This window comes from Pelodiscus sinensis, chromosome 2 (genome assembly GCF_049634645.1).
Source record: "Pelodiscus sinensis isolate JC-2024 chromosome 2, ASM4963464v1, whole genome shotgun sequence".
Lineage (NCBI taxonomy): Eukaryota > Metazoa > Chordata > Testudines > Trionychidae > Pelodiscus > Pelodiscus sinensis.
This window is the reverse complement of record NC_134712.1, coordinates 113869931-113890436: the sequence shown is the minus strand read 5'-3', so window position 1 is coordinate 113890436 and position 20506 is coordinate 113869931. Positions and strand designations below refer to the sequence as shown.

General features: G+C 43.3%; 1 protein-coding gene across 6 annotated transcripts in view; it reads left to right on the top strand.

Annotated features, from left to right (window-relative positions):
- FARS2 (phenylalanyl-tRNA synthetase 2, mitochondrial) overlaps positions 1–20506 on the top strand; it is a 391854-nt gene that overhangs the window by 58953 nt on the left and 312395 nt on the right. The window lies entirely within an intron of this gene.

Below are 20506 nucleotides of genomic sequence, written 5' to 3'. Positions count from 1 at the left end.
ACGTTGCTGGACTTGAGAGCTTGAGAGGAAAAGGACATTGCTTACCCCACTCAAGCTGGGATGTTTACTCATGGTTTTGGTAATGAAGTGTGTTTGTGGTGTTTTCCCAAATTAATGCCACATTACTTCTTTCCCCACGTTACTTCTTTCCACACTAAGGGTGTGTCTAGACTACAGGGTTTTTTCGAAAAAAGTGGCCTTTTTTTTGAAAAAAATTCACTTGCATCTAGACTGCTGCCGCATTCTTTCAAAATTAAATCAGAAGAATGTGGCAGTTTTTTCTACTGTGGAAAACCTCATTTTACGAGGAATAACGCCTTTTTTCGAAAGTGCTCTTTCAAAAAAAGGCGTTATTGAACACAAACAGGGCTTTTTCAAAAGAGAACATCCAGACTGCCTGGGTGCTCTCTTTCGAAAAAGCGTCTCTTTTTCGAAAATACTGGTTGTTGTCTAGACCCTCTTTCCAAAGAGGCTTGTAGTCTAGACACACCCTTAAGGTTTCTTTTCCACACTCAGACTCTGTGCTTGCGAGTGGGGAAGCATTGCCCAGGTGTGTTGTGTAAATTTCCCAGGTTAGTGGGAGGGGGCTTGAGCCAGTTCTGTGTTGGATGGATGGAGAGGAACCCCTACATATTGAAACCGGCCCTTGCAGAAGGGTTACAAATGCAATAGAAAAACATCAAACATGTACAGATAGAAAACTGAAGTATTCTCTGATTCCCAATTTTTAAGAAATCTCTTCTGACCCTGCTTGTGGATACTGAAGCAGCAAAACACACGCTAGATCTTTTGAGAAAAAAACATTATTGTACATATACGTATGTGGTATGTTAATGCTACAGTGACAGGCACATTAGAAATACATATAGGGTTCAGTCCTTTAAGATGGTGAACACTATGCACCTGATTCAGCAAAGGATTTAAGTATGTGCTTAATTTAAAGCATATGGATAATCCCATTGCAGCCTTGGATTGAGCCCAACTAGAATGTTTATTAAAAAAAAGAAATTAAACATCATGTCAGTGTCAGGGACTCTAACCCAGATGGCTCGGTTCGTTGTCTGACCACAAAGAGACAGGCAACACCAGCAAAGTCCAATCACAAGCTCTTTATTGAAGAGTGCACACAACAATAGAGAGCGGCCCCTCTCTAAAGAGAACCAGCCGCGATTTTAGTAACAGGTAGGCTTATAAAGACAGTTCCGTCGCATCATAAGCTCTTCACCCAAGCCACTTACCCCCCTTTCTAAAACTTTTAATATCTATGCATATCTTGGCCAACCATTCATTGTGGCCAGAAGCGCTTCACAATGCATCAGCAACTTTCTTATCAATCACAAAAGGCAGGTACCAGGAACAAGGAGACAAGGGAGTTGGGCACAAACAAAGGGCAAAAATAGGGAGGTAAGATTAGCGAAGGTGAACAGAAACAGGGAGTTACTGACCAGTTCCCAAAGCAAGCTGTTCTACTTACAGTAGGTACAAATATGTAATTTATCACTTATCTTACTTTTATAACCTAAGCCAGCATGGAGGGTACACCTCTGTTTGAACCACTTTCCTGGTTCTGGTCAAGAATACTCAGAGGCCTATGAAATTAGCCTTTGTTAACTTTCCTTAGCATAATGTTGACCAGGCCTTGTTTTTCTGGGCCCAACATCAGGAAGCATTAAGAATGGAAGAGAAGTTGAATGATGCTGATATATATATAAATGATAAATGCTCACCATGAACACTGTTTGGTTTTGCTCACATCATTTTAAAAGAGGGTCATAAAAAATAGGAATGGCTCAGAAAACAACAACGATTCAGGCCAGTTGCTGGAGTTGATTAATTCTATGTAAGAAGAGATTTCTTAAAAATTGGGAATCAGAGAATACTTCAGTTTTCTATCTGTACATGTTTGATGTTTAGCTTCTCCAGTATGACTGTGAATGATGGTTTGTATGAGGTCATTTTGCAATGTTTTGGTTAGTTATTTCAAATTTTCTTCACAGAATCCAGTTCTTCGTTGTAACTGAGAGTGAAATATTAACATATCTTTTGACTCTCTTTTCTTTTCCTTTTGAGCTTGTGCTGGGTTCTTAGAAATTGTCTACAAAGGAGAATAGTGATAGAGATGTAGCCATTATTCCATTATTTGATCTGAGGAAGTGGGTCTGGCCCACAAAAGCTCATCATCTAATAAACCATCTTGTTAGTCTTTAAAGTGCTACATTGTCCTGTATTTTGTTTCATCTACAAAGGAGATGAGACTGAATAGGTAAACAAAAAGGAAACCCTTGTAGGGTCTGCACAGATCACTTCTAAACTTTATTATGTCATAACTGCCTAAACACTTGATTCAAATAACCTACCTTTTTTTAAAAAAGAGTTAATTTTCAAACATAGCTCTTTAACTTTGTAGAAACAGATTTAGACAGGCTCATCTAGTCTATTGATTGTTATTTAGCAAGCCTTCCCTCTGTGGGGTCAGAGAGTAAACTACACACTGAAAGCAATCAGTAACATTGCTAGTCAATCTAATTACTTTATTCTGCCTTTCAGCAGATGACAGAAAGGATTGGAGAAAGAGTTTTCATCTTAGATGCCATTTTGTATGCAAGCATTAGAATGGCAGAAAATTAAATACCATAAAGATGCAGGAAAATGACTTGAACTTTAAGAATTCCAACCATTTTATCTTGGACTTTCATTCTTGCTCTAATTATTTTAGAGATTTTATGGTAGTGTTTCCCAGCAGAATTACATTCTCTGACCATGTCCACATAAATGTCAGATAGCAATTCTACTTGCAGTCTTTTATGGGTGATTATACGGAAAATAGTCATGTAATTTAAATCCAGAGTTTTAGGAATTTAGGGCTAGATTTTCATCCCTTTATTTACATTGGTGAGGAAGTAACCCAATGAGTTTAGGTAAGTAATTTCTTACTAGTGTGTATAGAAGTTCATAACTTCTGTCAGTCTAATTTATGACCAAAAAGAAATTATAAAATGTAATTATCCAATTACTGAGTTGTCATGGTGAGAAGTATGGTGTAAGAACATCAATGGGCAGAATAGATTCCACACACATCTTCTTACCAAGCATATTAGATGTTACAGTAGGGATGTAAAATTTCGATTAATTAATCGAATAGTCGATAAGGGCTCTTCCACCTTTGAAGTGTAGCAACAGCCCCAGGGCTATTACAACACTTCAGAGGTGAAACTGCTGTGGGGAGTGCAGGGTCAGCAGGGGACTCAAGCAGTGCTCCACTGGCCTTTTGCTCTCCATGGCATTTCAAAGTGGCAGCACTGCATGGAGCCCAGGGTCAGTGAGGAAGTCCCCAGCTGATCCTGGGGTCCACGCAGCGCTGCCACTTTGAAACACCCCCTGTACTTCCCCCTCCCCCTTCTCCTTGCTGCCTCTTTTTGATAGAGGCAGAGGGGCGGTGGGGAAGACTAGTCGACTAGTCATTTACATCCCTATGTTACACCATTGTCCTACTGATTTCAATGGCACTGGACTTGATAGTGTGTGTATGATTGTACCTTATAGTGTAATTTGTTTCCAGATTCTGAAGCCTTACAATAAGTACAGATTGAACATCTCTAGTCCGACACGCTGTGGTCCAGCAGTATCTGTGATCTGGCATGATTTTAGTTAGTTGGATGGCCACTTATCATGGATAAGGCCATGTTTCCTATAGGTCCGTAAAGTTTTTGTTTACAGCCACCAGTCCTGGCTTTCCTGTGCTGTTGTTTAGCATTAATTTGCCCTAACTGTCTTTGACGAGCTCAGTAAGCAGTGGAATTGTTGGTAATACCTCTAAGCATTAGCATGATTTTTATGCTTTATCTACTTATTTACTTGTGCCAATGCAGTAAAGTTGTATAACAACACTAATTCTTTGTTATAAAGAGAACTGATAAGCCTTAGTTAGGCATAAGTTTATATAGGGTGTTTCAGTGCAGTTGTACATTATTAAGCAGCATTGCAAGCATTCCATTTATTCGCCTCAGCGAAATAAAAATAAAGAGAGACCCACTCACTACAATATTGACCTCTTGCGGTTCAGCATATTTTCTGGTTTGGTACCTGTCAGGTCCTGAAGTTGAATCTATAGTACATTATTTCACAGTCGGACTCCTTTGTTTGAATGGGACTACAGTATTTTCAGAATAAAACACTGCACATGTAGTAGCAATGTAAGAATCTCACCATTAGTATATGGGCTCAGAGAAACTTGTAAAAGATTCTTTAATATATTGAAAAAAATTATATAATAGAAATGTTAAAATTTGAAAGCATTAAATAACATTATCTATTCCCCTACAGTGTTTGAAACCCAAACTCATTACTACTACACATGGTGGTAGCACAGAAAAACAATTGATTAAAACTATTAATAACAGTGAACTCTTGAACATGACTAGAGTAGTGACAAGCCTACTTTCTTTATCCAAGCCGAGTAACGTGAAAAAAGTAAACAAGCAGCATACATTACATGATGATAAAATACATTACATTTGAAAGCGGGAGTGAGTGTGTGTGTTAATCATCTGAACTGCTTCAATAATAAAGATAAAATTGATTTGAAAATATGGAAATAGGTTTGTAAAAATAGATAGGAATACCTAACTGAGCAGCTTACAAATTCTCAATTATGTACCCATCTAATATATGCATTCATAAGTTAACTGAATATGTGTACACCTAACTTTGAAGATCTAGTTATGTATTTTTGTATAAAATGGATTTATGTGTTTTCTCTCAGTTAACTTTAAAAATAACACCCACAATTTGTTTCTTGACAATGACTGCACTACAAGTGGGGCTGGAGGGAAAGCAATATGTTCCGGCTTGCTGGGGCAAGGGCTATTATTGCTCTTAAGGGAGAGGGTGCTGGCGAGAGTGACACAGACACTACTGCAAAAGCAGAGGTCAGCGTTACAATGCTGACTCATACTCCAGGAACTAGAAAAGCCGGGGAGTTGATAAAGGGCAAGCCTAGCGCGAGCAGCCCCTTTTCCTAGTGCCAGGCAGAACAGCACCCACCCTTGGAAGTGGCAAACTACCAGGTTTGGTCAGGACCTGCTATAGGCATTTTGCTAACCAGTCCTTTCTTGGAGAATCCTAAGCAGGATTTTTTCCCCTCACCACTAGATTGGCCTTTTATTCACCTTGTCCACAGGGGTTTAGGAATGGGAGGGGGATGGCTACAGAGAGTAAGGAAGGGCATTAGGCTGCGATGTCACATGTATTCATAAATCTGGGACAGATGCCCAGTGCATTAACTCCACAGGGAAGTGATACAGTGACAAGATAAATGGCTTGGTAAAATGACTTAAAAGAGGTGTTTGTTAAAGGAGTAGAATGGGGTTGAGAGAGGTGGCTTGGAGTGCCTATGATTGGTGTGTCAGGGAACCTGCCCCCCACTTCTTACTAGCCTACCTTAGCCCTCTTTTGAAGTGGGGGTGTTGGAAAGATCCTAGTAGTGGTGGGGACCAATCAGAAGAAAAAGGGACTGGCAGAAACCCCCAGGGACATATTGAAATGATCATGGAGTTGCCTGCATTCTACACTTTTATCTGCCAAGCAGTCCCAGACATCTGGTAATAAAGCTGTAGCCTGATTAAGCCATATCCAGTCTTTCCTGTCTTCTTATGTAGCCAGACAATAATCTTTAGGATATAGTGTCAGGGGTAGCCATGTTTGTCGGTATTTTTAAAAACAATGGGTAGTCCTATGACACCTTAGGCTACGTCTACACTACACACTTATTTCAAAATAAACTATTCGGGAATAGTTATTCTGAAGTAGCTTATTTTGAAATAGCACATTCACACTGCAGAGAAGCCTCAAAATTAGTCCGAGGCAGACTTCCCTAATGTAGACTTACTATCTCAATTTAGAGCCCCAGGAGGAATAACGTAGAATGGTCCTGGTGAGGGGCTGTTTCGAAATAGCAGAAGTGGAGTGTCTATGCACACCTTATTGGAGCCGGCCAGAGTAAGTCTCAGGTCCGACACTGGGCTCTCAAGTACAAAATACGCCACACAGGTATCTGTCAAACACAAGTAGTTTATTTCTTGCCAGCTAACAGCTGTGTCCCATAAATGGAAGAACAATATAACAAAGAAGCGGCATATCTTACGTCCCTTCCTGGAAGCCTGGGACCCCGGGTAGGCTGCGGATGAAGTGGGAGGTTGTCTCAGCTTCCGAGGCGCTGGTACTCAAAGCCCGTCGGAGAGGTCCAATTTGCTAGGCTCTGAGGCAGCCTTAAATACAGTTTTCCTGCCTTGTTTGGCAGTTTGGAAATTTCCAGGGCTTACTCATTAGTGCTGAAGTAGGGCTTAGCTTGATCTGCTTCTGATCTGGATCTTCTTGTTCTGTGGCCCTGTTTATGTGATCAGTACGTTAGGGTAAACAGAATTGTTTATGCGTTCTTGCCCTTTAGCCTTATCTTATACTTGTTCTTGCTATACTGGCAACAATGCTTATCTTAAGTGGCACATGTTCCCAAAGACTTGCTTCTGGCTCATCAGATGTAGGGAAAAGGGGGGGGGGGGGAAGAATGCAGGCCTCACCACCCCTAAACTAGCACGTACAAAGTTCTTCCGCAATTGACCACTACACTTATTTCTAAATAGCTAAATTGGAATATGTGTTATTCTTCACAGAATGAGGTTTACAGAAGTCGGAATAAGGTGTCTGTTATTTTTAAATTATTTGGAAAAACGGAATTGCTGTGTAGATGCTCACATAGTTAATTTGAAATAGCAGCCATTATTCTGAATTAACTTTGCTGTGTAGACACACCCTTAGGGGTGGGAGGAGGAGCGAGAGCTGGGGCAGCGCAGGAGCTGGAGCAGGAGGAGGCAGGAACCAGTCGACCAGGGTCTGGAGGTGGCCTCTGAGGGCACGGCCCTCCTCCAGCGCCTCCAAACTCCGCTGGCGCAGCTGAAGGTCCTCCCGGACCCAGTGCTTCTGGTTGCGGAGCAGCTGCTCCAGGAACCGGAGGTGCCACTGCTGGTAGTCCTCCTGGTTCCTGGCACGCCTGCTGGCCCGGGCGCGGGTGGCTGTTGCAGGCGGGGTGGTGCGCCCTGCAGTCCCAGGTGCTGCGGCTGTGGTGAAACAAGAGCAGCGGTCAATTCTCCTTGGGGACAAGGTGGGTGAAACCCAGCCCCCCTCTGCAAGGCCAGGGCCCCTGCATGACACCCAGCTGCTGCTCCATGGTGAGCAAGGCCCAGGCGCACGGTCCCTGGGCTCCCTCTCCCCCCCACCGCCCTGTACACATAAGGGGAGCATGATGGTACTCACATGTGGAGCCCTTCCCGGCCTCAGACTACACAGGCGATGTGCTCTGTGGGGTTCCTCGGGGGTCCTGGGTCCTGGGCAGGCTCCCGGCAGGCTCCTGGCTCTCGGCGTCCTCCGGCTCCTCCTCCTTGGTGTCCGGGACGTGTCCCTCTGCCCCGGGTTCGATCACCACCCGGGGGGCATGGATGGCGTGAGCCCCCAGGATGCGGTCCCGGGCCTCAAAGTGGGGGCATGCCTCCGGGTCAGCCCCTGGCTGGCAGGCCTGGGAGTAGGACTGCCGCAGGTCCTTAATTGTGCAGCGGACCTGCTCCCGGCTCCGCTGGTGGCCTCTGGCGGCCAGCCTGGCAGCCATGCGGCTGTATACAGCCCCGTTCCTGTGGCTAGTGCGGAGATCGTGGACATTAGAGGCTTCCCCCCAAACCTGGATGAGGTCCACGATCTCCGCACTTGACCAAGCGGGCGCCCGCCTCTTGCGGCCCCGGGCAGGCTCCTGTGAGCCGCCAGCCTGATCCCGGGAAGAGGGGGAAGGCTGGGGGGCATTGGGTGGCTGGCTCATGTTGTGGCAGGTGCAGGGTTTGTTGGCTGGGTGCTGGCAGGCTTGCAACTGGCACAAACTGTGTAGCCAGCCCGTGGCCCTTTAAGGGCTCCGGGGCCAGGAGGGGGGCAGAAGATTTTCCTGGTGTTGGCCAGAGTGGCCACCAGGGGAACCTGGGAAGGGCTAGCCTCCCACTAGTTTGAATTAAATGGCTACACAGCCCGTAATTCGAACTAGTTAATTCGAACTAGGCGTTAGTCCTCGTAGAATGAGGTTTACCTAGTTCGAATTAAGCGCTCCGCTAGTTCGAATTAGGTGCTACACTAGCGATCCGCTAGTTGGAACTTATCAAAGTTAATTCGAACTAACGGCTGTTAGTTCGAATTAACTTTGTAGTGTAGACATAGTCTTAGAGACTAACAAGTGTGTGTGTGTGTGTGTGTGTGTGTGTGTGTGTGTATATATATATAATATAAGTATTGTGAGCGTTTTTTCCCATGAAAGCTCATGATGCTATATATATTTTGTTGTCTCTAAGGTGCCACAAAACTACTCGTTGTCTTTAGAATACAGTGTGTGTTTAATAGGCCGGATGCTTTTATAACAGTTTGTGAACTACACACATTTTTTCTAATACTTTTGAATATAGTATTTATTGTGAATGCATGTAACGGTGTGACAGCATGAGGTGATTTGTTTAAAAAATACACAGGATGATGATAGTATGCATACTGAGCCCTTTCCAGGAGAAGGGAAAAGTAGTAAATTTAAAAGAATTCACCATAAATATGTCTATAGTATGGCATCCTATGCCTAGGTTACAACTTATAAATCAAGGTGAATAGTGAATAAAACAATTCTAAAATGTCACTTCAGAGTATTAGGTGTAGGCAATAGTGCTTGGAACTTTAGGGCTTATAATGTCACACTCTTTAAAAGTCAGTGTAATTAAGTGTTTAAAGTGCTGTTCAGTATTATATAGCTATCTCTGTCAAAATTTTCAATTCTGCATGTTGTTTAGGCAACAGTTATATTTTCCTTTCTTGGACTGGATTCTGTATCCCTTAGTCACATTGGGATGTATCTTACTCCATTGTAGTCCATAGATTAATCATAATTGAGGGTGCCAGATTCTGTCCACTACGTTCACCTTGGTTTTAAAAACTAATTTTTCTGTTTTTCCCAAGTCACATCTCTCTAGTATGGGCAGAATGCCATGACGTTTTCACATATACAGGGAACTGCAACTATTATCTCCCCAATGCTTACATAACTAGCTCCGCATTTATTTTAGGATTTAGTTCAAAATGGTTCTTCCTGATTTTTAAACCCCTCTGTGGATGCGTTCTTACCTCATTCTCAGGTGCTAGTTAGGATTATTGTTAGTATTTTTTTAGTACTGTCAACAAACACCCCTCTCCACTACCCTCACAGTTTCTTCTGTTCACCTAGGGTTCGTCTACACACAGTTATCTGGAAGTAGCATTCTGTGCATCTTAACAGCACGCCCGTTATTTCAAAATACAGTAAACTTCTGTTAATCCGGCACCTTTAGGACCCAGGGGGTGCCGGATTATCAGATATGCCGGACTATTGGAAGGGGGGGCTATGAGGGGGCTGGGCTGGGGTGGAGGGGATGCCACCCCAGACCCCTCATAGCCCCCCCTTCCGATAGTCCAGCTCTGCCCCAGACATCCCTGATTCAGCCGCTGCTGAAACTGACCAGCAGCGGCTGAATCAGGGACGCCTAGGGCAGAGTAGCTGGAGTGCTGCCCGGTTGGTCCGGTAGCGCCGACCCTTGGCGCGGCGAGACCAACCTGGCAGCACCCCAGCTGCTCTTGGGGACGCCTGGGGCAGAGCAGCTGGGGTGCTGCCGGGTTGGTCCCGCAGTGCCGCTCCTCGGTGCTACTGGACCAACCCGGCAGCACCCCAGCTTCTCTGCCGCAGGTGTCCCCAAGTCAACCGCTGCTGATACTGATCAGCGGCTGACTCGAGGAAGCCCAAGGCAGAGCAGCTCTGCCTGGAGTCAGCCTCTGGTCAGTTTCAACAGCAGCTGAATCGGGACGCCTAGGACAGAGCAGCTGGGGTGCTGCCGGGTTGGTTCCGCAGCCCCGAGGGGCAGTGCTACCGGACCTACCCGGGGGCACTCCAGCTGCTTTGCCCCCGGCTTTCCTGATTCAGCCGCTGGTCAGTTTTAGCAGCGGCTGAATCGGGGAAGCTGGGGGCAGAGCAGCTCCAATGGTTCGCTGCCCGGAACACTTCCGGGTTCCTGATGGTGCTGGACCATCAGGAGTGCTGGACCATCAGATGCCGGACCATCGGAGTTTTACTGTACATTTGAAATAACGGTCTTTTTATTCCAGCTTTCTGTAAAGCTCGTTGCACAAGGATTAAGCAAGACGCAAGATAGTGATTTAGTTAGAAATTAGTGCTGTGTAGACAGCACCAAATTTTGAAATAAGTTATTTCAAATTGTGTAGCTTATTTTGAGATATGCACTACGGTGTAGATGTATCCATACAGTAGCTGCACTGTATATAAATGTTACAGTTTTATTCTCTCTCTGCTATACATTTAAATTTCTAAGACAGTATGCCTGGATGTAGACAGTTGCCATTTTGTGATGCAGAGTTAATGCGTCTTTTAAAGAAGAGTGTGTCTCTGTGCTCTTTCTTTCTTTCTTTCTTTCTTTCTTTCTTTCTTTCTTTCTTTCTTTCTTTCTTTCTTTCTTTCTTTCTTTCTTTCTTTCTTTCTTTCTTTCTTTCTTTCTTTCTTTCTATTTCTTCAGTTTGAGATTTTGTTCATTTTAATCTAAGGTCAGGAAGGACATGATCTTTGTAAACAGCAGAGCACTTTGGTCCCGAGTGCATCAAAACACAGAAGCACATTCAGACTGCTCTGCTGGATCAAGGCCAGAATACTGAACACCAAGCAGGACCCGACCCAACCCAACACTGATAGCCTATGGTTGTGGTTTTGCTGTGTCTTCACTAGGAAAAAGGGTGTGTTCTCATATTGAATTAGTTTATGGTGAATCCCTCTGTCATGAACAGTTCCACTATTCCATTGTCCTTGATTCACATAATCAGGGTAACAACACTTCATCCCCCCCGCCTCAATAACAGAGAGACTGGGGATCCCACAGTGGCCAAAGTGACCATTTGGGCTGCTGTGAGCACATACTTGGCAGGGTGTGCGTGCCTATGCAAATGAGATCAGCCCCTGAAGTCTTTTTGCGCCACTAGCCACAATTCACCACCAGATGTCAGGGTAGAGCTTATCCTGACCCTGCTTACACATCCATGTGCAGATTTTTTCCATCTGTGGATGGAATCCATTTTTATGGCTGCTGAGGCATGTGCAGATAGATGTGCACCACCCGTAGAGACAAAACCTGGCAGTAATCATTCTGCTAATCAGCTGGGTGGCATTTGAATCTCTCCTGAGAGGCTGCACAAGCACACAGCTTAGAGGGAATACTGCCACATCTGTTCTATAGAAATATGGAGTCGACTCTGTAGTCCTTGCGCCTTGCCTGAGGAATGGATGACTGGACCTTAAAAGTTATGTTATACAAGGCCTAATACATTATGTTAAATGCAAGAACTTCTGCATAGAAGGCTGCTTCATCTATAACATTGCAGTGTTTCCTAATTGTTCAGCACAGTTCTTAATAGGCAACTTAGTCAAGCTACTGTAAAAAGCACTTTAATTTCACTGAGTAGCAGCCATTATTCTTGTTTAAATCATTTCTAATTTAAAATAGTTTTAGATGATTGCTTGGTTAATGAAAAATGATGATGTAGACAATTTCTTTCCTCAAAAAGCCATTCAATTTGAGGTTCATGGTGAAGTTTCAGGTTTTTTTAAAATGCTGACATGAATATATGATACAATGACATTTAAGATTAAAGAAAAAACATTCTGAGCATGGAAAAGAGGGAGAAGTTAATGAAAACCAATTGAAAACAAACACCAAATGAAAAAGGACATGTGGAAATGCAAGGTAAGGCAATATATTTTATCGGACCAACTTCTGTTGGTGAAGGAGACAAACATTTGAGCCATGCAGAGCTCATCTTCATGTATGATGAAATATAGTATTTCTGAACTAGAAGCTGCTGTACCTAATGGGTATAAATAATAGAGTACTTTTCTCATATGGCATTGCAAGGCTTAATTAGTTAATGGTTGCAAAGCACTTAGAGAGCCTCAGACAAAAGGTGCTATGTAAGTGCAAAGTATTAGTATTATTAATAATAATTTAAGAGATCATAAATAATGTCTTTGAGTACCACCCATTGCAATAAATGGCAATTAAACCAGTGAATCAACACATGTTTGAGCCCTTACAGAATATGACCCAAGTATGTCTACATTTGTCTGTATAAACTGGTATTCATTAATACATTTTGTCTGGCAACAGCATCTTTGTCTATATAAAATGAGGGATGGTATAGAAGGAACACTATATCTATTTTTTCCTGATAACATAAAGTCTTTTCTTATTTGTAAAATTTACCTATAAAGAATTAATATTTTGAAGCTCCTGATTAATTTAATTCCCATGTGCATCTATTTAGTTTCAGATTTTACTGCAACTGTCTGATTTGACACAGCAGAGATAATTTTGCCTGGTATAAATGTATTATTTGTGAGAAAACCCTTCAAAAATGGTATATTTTTATTTGTATTTTGGTCCATCATGGGATACTTGTCTTATGTTCTGTGGCCTTTTGGTAATCAAACAGCTTGTGACATGACAAAACATCTTTCATCTCACACTTGTGGAATGTAGTGTAGTAGTTTATTTTCAAAAATTTCCTTATTGAATCAAATATGAAATCTCATCGTGTGTATTCTGAGTGTGGAGGTTGTGGGCGTCTTTTCTTTTGACATAATACCTGCATTTATTGATGCTGAATTTAATAAGCACTTGTTTGTCAATTCTCATACATTTATGTATTTATTTTTTCCAAATAATTCTTTACAAAGGTTGTAGTTTTTTGAACACAGACCAGAGGGTGATTTTTTTAAAGCTCTTAGATCATTGTGCATGATTTTGTAACTCATATTGCTTGCCTCTTTGTGCAGCTGCCAAGCTTTCTTGCATAATTTTCTTGACAAATGGCTTACTCATTAATATTTCAGTCCCACTTTTACCAGCCCACAGAAGCGGTATGCCCCAGGCAGGGAAATACAGTTCCTTCTGGAAGAACATTCTAATCTTTTCTTTAAATGCACTGTCAGAACCTATGATAGATAAATGGGGCTGGTACTATTTAAACTAAAGATGGCTTCTTTTTATACGTGTGATTGTACATTTTCTAACTGGGAGATACTGTACCATGGCAGCAGCAGTAGCAGCATCTGTGCTGCAAATGTTGACATGTTCTATTCTGCTTCTACTCTAAAACCTGTGAAACGAATTGATTCAGAAATGAAATCCATAGGGAAATGCGTATCTCTCTTTTTTGATTGGTTGTTCAAACATGCATAGTTCTAGTAAATACTTGGTCCATTCAGATATTTGCATTATTTCCATAAGGAGATGGACCAGGGAGCAGTGTTGGATCAGGGTCAAAGTTTGGAAGTTGAGAGCAAAGATGCATCAGCACTAATGCTGCAGTTTGGCTCAAAGGCGAGAGATTGGTTCAAAAGGTTGCAACTGAAGGATTCTCAGTTGATAAGAGAATGATACAGTTGTTACATAATTTTCACCATATTGGATTTAAATCTGAGAATGAATGGGCATTCTAATGAGGTTTTGACTGCATCCTGATTGGAACCAGAAAATAGATCCCTTCCTGTTTTAAATCCCAATAGGAGCCAAAATTGAAGAGTCAGGTCCAAATCCAGGGGTTTGAATTTAAACCCAACTTGAAATTAAGATAGAACATTTCAGTCTTGGCTCAACTTTTACTCCTGAGAATTGTATATTATGAAAATAATATCAGCGTGTGTGTATGGAGAGTGATGTGTAGGACAGGGGGGCAGAATCAGCTGTGAGTTAGTTAATTTCCCCATCATCTTAGAAAATGGAGAGTATTGAGTTAGTTAGAAGGTGACTGAGAGAGATTAGGATCTGAGAGAGTGAGTTTGGGAGGCTAGGAGGTGAGAATAGGAGGTAACAGAACATTAGGAAGCATTTCTCTAGATTCCTGGCACACTTGATGAATATGTGCAAAGCTGTATCTCTGCATTGACCCACTAAATTAAGCAGAACTTTAGGTTTGTTTGGGGAAGGGGGTGCAACCCCCATCCTGGAGTATCAAATGTTGTGAGGCACTTCACCACAATGTGCCCTCAGTGTGATACCATCTTTTCTGTGCCTATAGTGGAATAGCTCCCTGAAATCACCAGCCTCTGGTAACACAAGCACTGCCTTCCAGGACTCTGCAGGCTTGCTCTCTCTGTACAGGTAATAGTAGGCACACATCAGTGCTTGAATCCTCTGAGCATTTCTCTGCCGTTTAGCCCATACTCCATTGAGCACTCAAAACTCCTAGATCTCCTAGTCTTACAGTAATAGTACACAACAGCTTGCAAGAGTCAACTCAATATCATCTGTTTGGTTAACACCTAAGCACTTAGATATATTTATAGTGGAAATAAGGATAAGTTTATTATCAAAAAACAGAGGTTCAAGTGATGATAAGACTATTGGAAACAAATGATTACACATAAAACAAAATTGTCATACGGTTTCCAATATGATATGAAGAAGACACTTGAATTGTCATCAACTACAGTATCCTACCTGAAATTGTATGGCATTTGCACTTCTTACTTTAACATTTCAAATACAGGTGCTAGTGCACATGCAGTGCTCTTGCTGAACAGTGTTCTGTTCTCCCAGAATAACAGGGTTTGGCTGCAGTATTGCAACTTTCTTGTAGTTGAAGAGGATGGTAATAGAAGAAAGGGTGTTTGAGTTACATTGGCTGCTTTTTTGTGACTCTCAATGTTAATGTGTGTAAAACAGGATATGAAAATACAAAATTTTGCTAAATAATGAGGCAGTTGGATTAGTTACAAGAGATAGATAGTTCAGTTATTAATTTTTATTCCAAACTTAAAATAGTTCTTGCACATAACAAGAAGTTAAAATATGGTTAACAACCTTGTCCAAGAAAACATTTTATAAATTTCCTTTTTCAGTATTGCAAGCCTCCAAATTTTTTTACTGGTATCATCATGATTAATGTGGAACTATTAGTAAACGGACAACTAGCCAGCTTATGGCATCTTGTTTTGTTTACAAAAACTGCAAAATGGGAATTTTGTTTATGTTCCTTTACAGTTTATGGCTGCAAGACTATACATAGGCTGTTAAGTAGATGAATTCTGAGTACATGAAAGAATTAAATATATTTTTAAAATCATTTTATGCAGCCTTCTTCCCAGTACAAAATATTGAAGGGCTCTAGGAAAAGTCCTCAGTAGGATCTGAGGATGGTCACCATTTGGTAAGACTGAAGCCTAAGTGTGTGCATGAGGTACAGGCTATTTTTCAAGTCTGTGTGTATAATAAAGACAATGTTTGTGCTAGAACAGGGGTGGGCAAAAGGGCCTCCTCAGGCTGGATCTGGCCCACGGAGGCCCTGCCACTCAACCGCCCGCATGCCAATTGGAGCCTTGGGGGCGGGGGAGTGCGTGAAACTTCCTCCCGCCCTGCAAGGAGCACGCTGCACTTCAGAGTGCTACGGGCTCCTCGCAGGGCAGGAGGAGACATCACGTGCTCCCCTGCTCCCAAGCCCTGCTTGGCCTAGGGGCAGGAGGAGCGCACAAAGTTTCCTCTGCCCTGTGAAGCGCATAGCACTTCAAAGTGCCATACGTTCATGCAGGGTGGGGGCAAGGCAAAGGAAGCTGATTGTCCTGAGGGCTGGGGGAGCACTTGAAGCCTCCTTCCGCCTTGCAAGGAGCACGCGGCAGGGTGCAGCACAAGGAAGCAGTGTGGGTGCCTCTTGGGAAGGGAGGGGGCAAAGGGGCTCGCCCACCCGCAGACCAATAATGGTCTGGAGGTGGGGTAGCCCTAAAGCATAGTGGTCCCACCCCTTCCAGGCAGCCTGAGGGCACTTCAAAACTTTTTGAAGTGGCTCACGGCCAAAAATTATTGCCCAGCCCTGTGCTAGAACTACAAGCCTATTTTGTAGTTTAACGAGATGTCTGTGTTCAAAATACAGGATTTAGTTTGAAAAAGCATTCAAACTACTAATATTATGACACTAGAAACCACTTCCATGATGTCCTGTTGTAAGCAGTGGGGAAAAAAATACAGACATGGTCATGTCTAAAAGAGTGATAGTTGCTGCTGTATGTCTGCACAGTTTCCAAAACTAAAATGCAGTGCTTTGCTAAATTGCTAAGCAGACTGGTAAATGTCCAATTTTAGCAACTTGGCATATGTTATAATTTTTGTTTTGGCATATGCTGTGTTAGTGGAACTCCCCTCCCCACACATAGTGTACACAAAAGCTGCCAGATCACAAGATGGTGTCAGTCCAACTTTTCTAATATTTTCCATGGCACTTCAGAATTGTTCATTAATTAAATATTCTTGGACAGGAAGCAGGATAAAAGAGCTTTAAAGATTTTTGGTTTAAAGCCTTTCATGTACTCGGAGCTTATGCTTACCAGCTCATCTGTATTTCTGCAGCCACAAATTTAAGACAGGTCATACAGGGTGTGAAATCAAAGGGAAGAAGAAGAGACTAGAGCATTGGTGAGCTGAACAAATGGTCACAGCTGGGCTGGTGTCCACAAGCCATGGATGGCCACAAGGCGCTAGTCAGCGAGCAGGGATAAGAATAGTCGTTAGCATTGGGATTGATAAACAAGCTTCACAGTTAGGTTAGGTTTAAGGGGGTGGACAAGGCCCTGAAGTCCCCTGTGCCACATCACGCTAAGAAAAGGGCAATAGAAGTATCCTCTAAGCTTCCTAGAGTGGCTGTGTGGGAAACAGCCAATCAGGGTCTGGCATGTCGGGATAAGAAGACCTGCATGGCTAGAGCGAGTTCAGTTCCTTGAAGATCATAGATGTCTTGTGGATGGCTAAGGAACCTGCAGGACCTTGGATGAGGTCATGCTGCTAGAAGCCAGGGAGAGCAAGAAGAAGCCCTAAGCTGGTTGCGGGGACTCCATTAGCACAAGGCTGTAGGACGGGTAAAGGTGAAGAAAGTGCAGGACCATGGGGAAGTGGCCCAGGGAATTAGAGCAGCAGAATGACTTAGTTAAAGGGACATAGCAGACAGCTGTAATATACAGGGTCACTGGTCTTGTGCCTGGAATAATGGGCAGTGGCCTGGACTGGAAAGTGGCCTGGACTTCGAAGCACCTCCGGTGAGGGGAAGGTGAGGGGCAGGACTGCAGCAGCTCAGATGGGAGCAGTCGCCAGAAAGGCCCTAAGAGCGTGAAGACATTATCACCAGGGAGGAAGCCCTGGGTACCACTTTGACCTGGAGCAGGGACAGAGAGAAGCATTGCAGAGGGCACTGAGGCCCCTGTTGAACAAGTACTTGGAGAGAGGTTTGCTTTGCTTCTGTCACACAGACAGACTGTGCATTACTTAACCAGAAGACTGAGTCAGTGAAGGTCCTCCACAAACAGGTAAGGAGACAGTGCTGGCACACGCATTCGAGCACTTGCAAGAGTTGAGTGCAACCTCGTTACACTGGGGTTAGAGAGACAAGCAATCAGAGGTATTTTTAGCCTTGGATAGGTAGCAGGTAGTCCTGAGATGTAGGGCATATGTTTCACTTCTAGATGATACGTTTCTAAACATGAGTGTTGTCTGGTTTTTTTAGTATTAGTGTGTTAGAAGGCAGATTCCATGCTGCTGCATGCAGTTTCCACATGCTTTTATTAAATGTTGGACGGCCAGTTTCCAAGTCTGTTCCCCTTGTCACCTCCTTTTTCAAGTACCGTGCTTTATCTGAGCCCCCAACATAGTGATAAGGAGTGAGTCTCTTATTTTTTTAAACTGTCATGCTTTTCTAACATGGGTTCTGAGAAACAGGGGCAGATGTATGTTGACCACATTTTTTTGGATGGAAGTAAGAGAAAACCACTTGAAAAATAAGGGACAGAGCTGCAGGGACTTTTTGGATAATTTTCCTTTGCATGTATTTTTTCTCTCATGGGGTACATTTAAACTACTGCACTCTGTCGGCAGAGGGATGTAAATTAGACGCATCGAAAGTGCAAATGAAGCCGGGATTTAAATATCCCGTGCTTCATTTGCATAATGGCAGCTGCCCTTTTTTTTCAAAATGGGGCTTTTTGAAAAAAAAACCTAGTGGTTTAGATGGGGCATTTTCAACAGAAATGCCCCGTTTCGAAAGATCCTGTACTGTACTATGCTTCATTTGCATAATGGCGGCCACTGCTTTTTTTTAAATAGGGCTTTTAAAAAAAATGGCAGTTTAGATGAGGCATTTTTGACAGAAATGCCCCATTTCGAAAGATCTTGTACAGATCTAAACTGCCCCATCTAAACTGCTGGATTTTTTTTCGAAAAGCCTCATTTCGAAAAAAAGCAGTGGCTGCCATTATGCAAATGAAGTATGGGATATTTAAATCCCGGCTTTATTTTCACTTTCGATATGTCTAGTTTACATCCCTCTGCCAACAGAGGGGTATAGTTTAGACATATCCATGTACATTTCTACTGCCCTCTAACATACAGTGCAATAATCATACATTTTAATTTAATGCATAAAATGGTTAAGGGACATCTCTTGAAATAAGTGGTCATCTTAAAGGGACAAATCAGTGAAAAAAGGGTCAGTTGCTTAAAATAAGGGATGGGGATCCACCTTAGGTGACATGGCTAACACAACTGCATGTATAATATACTGTCTCAAATCTTGCTCTACTAAATTGCGTGAACCTGAGTTGTGTCTATTCAGCATGACAGTATGATCCACTCTTCCCACCACATTGGGTGTTAGAGGATACTCTAAAATCCTAGTTGTGGTATTATATTCTGCCTACCTAAATTCTCTTAGTAGTTCAGTTCCTGTCTGTGATGTACTTCTGTTGTGTTCAGTTTAAAGCCTACTGTGATCCAGTATCATGAGGATTGTTTTTCAATGAAGGATGAATGGTGATTCCTTTATAAGGAAAATCTAAATTGTGCCTTGTGTAGCATGGGCATGCGTGGGAAGGAGAGATGGTACAATGAGCATCTTCCCCTTGATTTTTAAAAGAGGGTCCAAGTACAGTCTTGGACTTTGCGCTCCTGGGTCTTGATCCAAAGTCCATTGAAGTCAACAGGACTTTAATACAATTTACTGTGACCACCAAGCTTCATTGTCTTGTTGACTGATATATCTGTCCTTGCTTCAGCAGATAAATTACTGGAGATAATCCAGAAACAAGTCTGAAGCAATGATAAAAATATGGAAATACTGAGGGTTACATAAATTCTATATTGTCTTCTGTAGAGCCAGTTTCTGCAAAGCTGTATAATCCAGGCTCCTCTTGATTTTAGAAACTTATCCTTTAAAGAATAATTCTGCCTTTCATTGAGTTATTTTTATAGTTTGTGTCTAGTCCTTTGCCCTGGAAAGCCAGGCTTCAAAGTGTAAAGCAGTTGCTAAGACTGAAAGATTTTTTGTGGAGATCATGGTTTACTCATTAATTCTCACTACAACAGCAGTCTCACAGGACGGGCCTCAGTGCTTATAAAACCTGTAGCCCTGTATTCTCTAAATCTGAAGGGGAAATCAGACCAATTAATTGTTTTGGTGCCATCTGCGATGCTTCTAATGGAGACAGTGTTACCAGAAAATCTCTCCCAGCTGCATTCCTGCTGATGAGCCAGCTCTTCTGCAGATCAGATAGGGTAGCTTCGGACCACAGGAGACGACTTGAGCTAGTGTTCAGAGCTTTAGACGTCAGTACTGCCTCTGACATAGACAGGGCCGGACTGATGCACGGGTGAGCCGGGCAGCTGCCCAAGGCGCTTACTGATGGGGGGGCACCTGATGGCAGCTATGAGGGGCACGCAGCGTCTCTTACAGCTGCCATCAGGCGTCACGTGCCCAGCTCCTGCAGAGCCAGCCCCGCAGTGCCGGCCAGCAGCCCCTTCCCCCCATGGCCGCGGGGCCTTGCACGTGCCAGCAGCAATGGCTGGGCCGGGCTGGGCAGCACATGTGCTATGCGCCCTGGGGGCGGGCCCTGGGCTGCGCGCTAGCGGCCATGGCCGGCCTACACATGCGTCGTCCGCCCCACGGGTGGTCCCATGTACCCTGAGGGGGTGGTCTCGTGCCCCGGGGGCGGGCCCACGCATGCACCGTGCACCCAGGGGCGGCACCGCGCACCTGGACCCGGGGCACCAAAAGGTCTCGGGCCGGCCCTGGACGTAGACTACCTTTGTACCCTTACCTAAGTCACTTAGCCATAATATCTTTAAAAGGCTGCGTCTACACTGCATATCAATTTTAAAATAATTTTGAAATTCCGGTCATCTGAAGAAATGGGCTGTGCCCATGAAAGCTCATGATACCATCTATGTGTTTTGTTAGGCTATAAAGTGCTACCAGATCATGTGTTGTTTTATTCCAGAATAGTTATTCTGAAATAGTTTATTTCAAAATAGCACGTCTACACTTCAGGGAAACCTCAAAGTTAGTCCGAGGCAGGCTTCCCTAATGTAGACGT